The sequence below is a fragment of the Humulus lupulus genome, chromosome 5 (assembly GCF_963169125.1).
Source record: "Humulus lupulus chromosome 5, drHumLupu1.1, whole genome shotgun sequence".
In the NCBI taxonomy this organism is placed as follows: domain Eukaryota; kingdom Viridiplantae; phylum Streptophyta; class Magnoliopsida; order Rosales; family Cannabaceae; genus Humulus; species Humulus lupulus.
In genome coordinates this window covers 163,767,857-163,774,211 of record NC_084797.1, presented here as the reverse complement: position 1 = coordinate 163,774,211, position 6,355 = coordinate 163,767,857, and positions in this window count along the sequence as shown.

The window sequence follows — 6,355 nt, the reverse complement described above, 5'->3', positions numbered from 1 at the left end:
GAAGTGGCGTGTACATGTTTGGCCTGCCTGGCTGCCTCAGCCAGTGGATTTTTGGGAGATTATTGTAAATAAACCTAGATTTTGTCGTTTAGTCGACTTCGTTCAATTTATATGTTGTAAATATTTCTAAACTGTATTTTGGGATCCCAAGTGTTAAACTTTTATGATTTTCAATGGTATGGAGTTATTTCTAAGTTTTTCCTCTGTTTATGGCTTAATAACACTATTTGACTTAAAACCTTGATTAGCGAGTTGAATGCACGTTTTTTTTAAAACTCACCTGGTAACGGCTCTAAGGAAGTAGGGCGTTACAACTTGGTATCAGAGCGAGCCAAGGTTATTGGTTCTGGAGATTGATCGAACATGTACGCTCGCTGTCAGTGACAAGCTCGACTCAGGGTTGGTTGGTATGATTGACTGATATGTTTGAATATGTGCTTGAATGCCCTGTTTTCCTGCCTATCTTATATAGAGTATGATGAATGAGTTAACATATGCATGATGCCAGGGCATGGCCTGTTGTGTGTTATATGCTATATGAGTTACTGTTTGTGGAAGACTGATGTGTTTGGGAGGTGGTTTTGGATGTTGTTATCATGCCTAATGAGCGGCGTCGTTGGTTGCAGTCATATTTGTTAAGATGCCTCGACAATTAGCTAGACTCCGCGGCAGTAGGGCCGAGGATGACAACTAGGGTCAAGACCCTCCACCTGCCCCACAGAATTGGCAAGAGATGTTTGCCGAGATGGAAGCAAGACTGCAGGGAACAGAGGAAGAGTTACGACAGTTGAGGCAGCAAGCCCCACCTCAAGTCACAGGGCTGCCAGTTCAGCAAGTTGCAGCGCCAGTGCCGGTTCAACTTGTTATGGAGAACAGGTGGGAACCTTTGTATGAGAGGTTCAGAAAATAGCATCCTCCCACCTTTAAGGGTGGATCAGACCCACTGCGGGCAGAGCAGTGGATGAATATGACTTCCTCAATTCTAGATTTTATGAGAGTTCAGGGGAATGAGAGGGTAGCTTGTGCTAGCTACATGTTTAGAGAGGATGCCCGCATTTGGTGGGACATGGTGGTTCAGAGAAGGGATGTATCAATTATGACCTGGGAAGAATTCAAAAACTTGTTTAATGAGAAGTATTACAGTGTGGCAGTTCGAGCTGCGAAGGTTGATGAGTTTGTCAACCTGACTCAGAACCGGTCGACAGTGACAGAGTATGCTATAAAGTTTGACAGATTGGCGAAGCTTGTGCCAGATTTAGTGCTGAATGATGCGGCAAGAAGGGACAGGTTTGTGCGAGGGTTAAACGTTATGATCACCCGCGATGTGAATATTACCTTGGATCCAGAGACTACCACTTATGGCCAGGTAGTGGACAAGGCCCTTACTGCTGAGAGGGCCGAAGATCAGATTTGGAAGGAAAGTGTTGTTAGGCGTGATGCCAGAAGGATAGTGCCTCCTTTTGTTGGATTCAGTCGTGGTGGTGTTTCTAGTGAGCAAAAGAGGAAGGCCCTAGATTCCTTTGTTCCTCCCAGTTCAGATAAGAGGGCACGGGGTGCTTCCACTGGCCGTCAGGGTGGCAGTGACAACTGGAGGAGTTTTCCAGTGTGTCCGCGGTGCAGGCGACGACACCAGGGTGAGTGCAGAATCAGGGCCTACTTTTTTTGTGGGAGTGCTAGTCATCTGAAGAGGGATTGCCCTCAAGTCAAGAAGGAGGAGCAGAAGCAGAGTGACAGTCTTGCTTCTGCCAGGGTATTTACTTTGACACAGACCGAGGTGGAGGCTAGCTCCTCAGTTGTGACAGGTCAGATCTCTAGTGCTGGTTCTCTGTATACTGCATTGTTTGATTCAGGGGCTACCCATTCATTTGTATCTGCTAGAGTGATAGACCAGCTTTGTAGACCTAGTGGTATGTATGCTAGGGGATTTCAGACTTTGTTGCCAACAGGAGAAATGGTAGTCTCTAGGAAGTAAATTAGAGCATTGCCAGTAGAGGTAGATGGTAGGGAACTGTCTGTTGATTTGATTGAGTTAGAGATGGATGATTTCGATATGATTTTAGGAATGGATTGGTTATCAAAGTATGGGGCAACGATTGACTGCAAGCGCAGGATGGTGACTTTTGAACCAGAAGGGGAGGCACCCTTTGTGTTTGTGGGGACAGTTAGTGGACCGCGAGTACCAATGATTTCAGCATTGAAGGCTAGAGACCTGATGCAGGAAGGTTGCATAGGATTCCTAGTGAGCGTTGTGGATACCTCTAGGGTGGCGTCGGTTGGATCGGGTGAGACTAGATTGGTATGTGAGTTTCCGGATTTGTTTCCAGCAGATTTGCCAGGGTTGCCACTGCAGCGGGAGATTGACTTTGTTATAGAGTTGGTACCAGGAGCAGAGCCAGTATCTAGGACACCTTATAGATTGGCTCCAGCGAAGTTAAAGGAGTTGAAGATTCAGTTGCAGGAATTACTTGATTTGGGGTTCATCAGACCGAGTGTCTCTCCATGGGGTGCTCCAGTGTTGTTCGTTAAGAAGAAGGATGGATCCCTAAGGATGTGTATTGATTACAGGGAGCTAAACAAGTTAACCATTAAGAACAAGTATCCACTACCTAGGATCGACGATTTATTTGACCAGTTACAGGGAAGAACAGTGTTTTCCAAGATAGATCTCCGATCAGGTTACTATCAGTTAAGGATTAAAGAGGAGGACATACTAAAGACTGCCTTCCGAACAAGGTATGGACATTATGAATTCTTGGTTATGTCCTTTGGATTAACCAATGCCCCAGCAGCCTTCATGGACATGATGAATAGGGTTTTCAAGGATTATCTGGACAAGTTTGTGATTGTATTCATCGATAACATCCTGGTGTATTCTCAGTCAGAGACAGAGCATGAGCATCATCTGCGGTTGGTTCTACAGCGGTTGAGGGAGCATAAGTTATATGCAAAGTTCAGTAGGTGTGAGTTCTAGTTACCACAAGTTACATTTTTGGGCCACATTGTTAGTAAGGAGGGGATTCTGGTTGACCCAAGTAAGATTGAGGCGGTCAAAGATTGGCCTAGACCGAGCAATGTTCCTGAAGTGAGAAGCTTTCTGGGTTTAGCAGGGTATTATCGGCGGTTTGTTGAGGGGTTCTCCAAAATAGCTACGCCATTGACAGAACTGACAAAGAATAAGACAAGGTATGTCTGGACGAACAGATGTGAGAACAGTTTTAAGGAGTTGAAGCGGCGACTGATCACTGCGCCAGTGTTAAGCTTGCCGACAGAGAACGAAAAGTTCGTGGTTTACTGTGATGCATCCAGACAGGGTTTGGGGTGCGTGTTGATGCAAGCTGGTAAGGTAATAGCCTATGCATCAAGACAGCTAAAGGAGTATGAGCAGAGATATCCCATGCATGATTTGGAATTGGCAGCGGTGGTGTTTGCACTTAAGATTTGGAGACATTATATTTATGGTGAGAAGTACGAGATATAAACCGACCATAAGAGCCTAAAGTATCTCTTTACTCAAAAGGACCTGAATATGCGCCAAAGGCGGTGGCTGGAGTTGGTTAAGGATTATGATTGCGATATCCTATACCATCCTGGGAAGGCTAATGTAGTGGCTGATGCATTTAGTCGGAAAGGCACAGGACAGTTGTTTAGTTCGAGGCAGATATCTGACAAGTTAGCTGAGGAGATGACCAGAGCAGGTATAGAGTTGGTGGTTGGTCAGTTGGCTAACATCACTCTTCAGTCTACACTCCTTGAGAGGATCAAGGAAGCACATAGGAAAGATTCCCAGTTGAGAGGTCACAAAGAGAGTGTCTTAGTCGGAGCGACTAAGGACTTTTCCATTTCTGAGATGGGGTTTCTGAGGTACAAGGGTCGAATTTGCGTTCTGATGGATTCCGATATCCGGCGAGAGATCTTAGATGAATCGCATACCACTCCCTATTCTTTGCACCCGGGTACGACGAAGATGTACCAGGACTTGAGAGCTCTGTATTGGTGGTCGGGCATGAAGAGGGATGTGGTGGATTATGTGGACAAGTGCTTAACTTGCCAGCAGGTTAAGGCTGAGCATCAGAGGCCAGCAGGGTTGCTGCAGCCTCTGATCCTAGAATGGAAGTGGGAAGACATCACTATGGACTTTGTGGTTGGTTTGCCAAGGACTGTGGGACAGCATGACTCGGTGTGGGTGATTGTGGATAGGTATACCAAGTCCACCCACTTTTTTCCTGTTAGGATAACTTATACTGTGGAGCAGTATGCTGAGTTGTATGTGAAGGAGATTGTTCGACTTCATGGGGCTCCGAGGTCGATAGTATCCGACAGAGACCCCATCTTCACTTCCAAGTTTTAGGGGAGTCTACAAAAGGCTATGGGCACGCAGTTACGGTTTAGTAACGCTTATCATCCTCAGACAGATGGGCAGTCTGAGAGGACAATTCAGATATTGGAGGATATGTTGCGAGCCTGTGTGCTAGATTTTGGGGGATCATGGAGTAAGTATCTCCCTTTGATCGAGTTCTCGTACAATAGTTATCAGGCGACCATCGGAGTGGCTCTGTACGAGATGCTTTATGGAAGAAAGTGTAGATCACCTATTCATTGGGATGAGACAGGTGAGAGGAGATATCTGGGTCCAGAGATGGTTCAAAGGACCAATGAGGCGATTGAGAAGATTAAAGCGCGTATGCTCGCCTCCCAAAGTCGACAGAAACGTTATTCAGATCTGACACGCAGGAGCGTGGAATTTCAGGTTGGTGACCATGTGTTCCTTAGGGTTTCACCCATGAGGGGTGTGAAACGGTTTGGTGTTTGGGGCAAGTTGAGCCCTAGGTTTGTTGGCCCCTTCGAGATTCTGGAACAGGTTGGTGAGGTAGCTTACAGATTAGTGATGCCTCCAGCTTTATCGGGGGTTCATGATGTTTTGCATTTATCCATGCTCCGGAAGTATATGTCAGATTCGACGCATGTTCTAAGTTTTGAGAATCTGGAGCTTGATCAGGATTTTTCCTATGAGGAGAAGTCAATTCAGGTTCTTGACCGGAAAGATAAAGTCTTGCGGAGCAAGACCATTGCCTTGGTGAAAGTGTTGTGGAGAATGGCAAGGTTGAGGAGGTGACGTGGTAACTTGAGTCAGAGATGAGGGAGCGGTATCCCGAGTTGTTCAGGTAATTTCGATGATGAAATTTCTGTAAGGAGGGGATAGTTCTAACGACCTGAATTCGCTAATAGAGCTTAGGGCCTTGATTAGTGTGCCTGGAGGGCAATAAATCAATTAATATGCTGATACGTGAATTTATGTGAATATATGATAATGATGCATGTTTAGTTAAGTTAAATATGCATGTGGGCCCCGTCTGGATATTAGGGGTATAAATGTGATAAATGCTATATATATGTGATATGTCTGTGCAGAATGATCCGAGATAATCCTAGGAAGCAGTTATCCAGAAAGTCACAACAGGGTTGAGATTCCGACTCGGGGCGAGTCGAGGGGTAATTTGGGTATTAGATGTGTTCTGGGGTTATCGGGTTATGAGAATAAATATTTGGAGATATATTTGAGGATAGAATGTCTAGGAGGGAAATACTGGGGAAATTTACCATTTTGCCTCGGGGACGTTTTGGTACCCCGAGCCTTGAGGTAACCTTAAAGCTTAAGTTAAATAAAACAAAGTAAAGGAACTGTTGGGAAACTTGGAGAAACCGACATTCACTTTCATTCCCAGCTGAATATAGTTTCTCATCTCTATCTTTCACTCTCTAAGACAAACTCAAGGGAATTAAGCTTTGGGTGGCCATTAGTCAAGAACAAAGGATTGAAGCTAAGCTTGGGATTTAGAGATCTTGCACAGAAGTATAATTCTTCAAGGTAAGTTCTTAATATGTTGATTTGAGTCAATTCTGCAGCTGGTTTAAGGTTGTATATTGAGGTTGCATGTAGGCTAAGTTTGGATTAGGATTTGATCATTAGGCTGAATTTTGAGGGCTGGTTCTTGATAGGTTTTGATGTTAAGACTGGGCTAGAATCTTGTGATGATTATCTAGAGTTGTTAGTTTGGTTTTGGGAGAATTTGTTGAAGAAAATGCAGGAAAAAGATGAAGATTGATGGGTTTGGAGGTGAGGGCCACGGCCCTAGGAGGGCATGCCACGGCCCGTGTGCGCGCGCGGCAATGGGAGCCCGAGATGCTTGAGGCGCGCTGCGACGCTTGGTGATGTGCGTCGCGGCCCATGTGGGTTGCAAAGAGGTGCTAGCCTCTGTTTCGAGGCTAGCCGCAACGCTTGTGGGTAGGGTCGCGGCTCTTAGTGCCAGTTTGAGTTTTTAAGTGTGTTTAGGCTTGGGAACTCAATGCTTAAGGT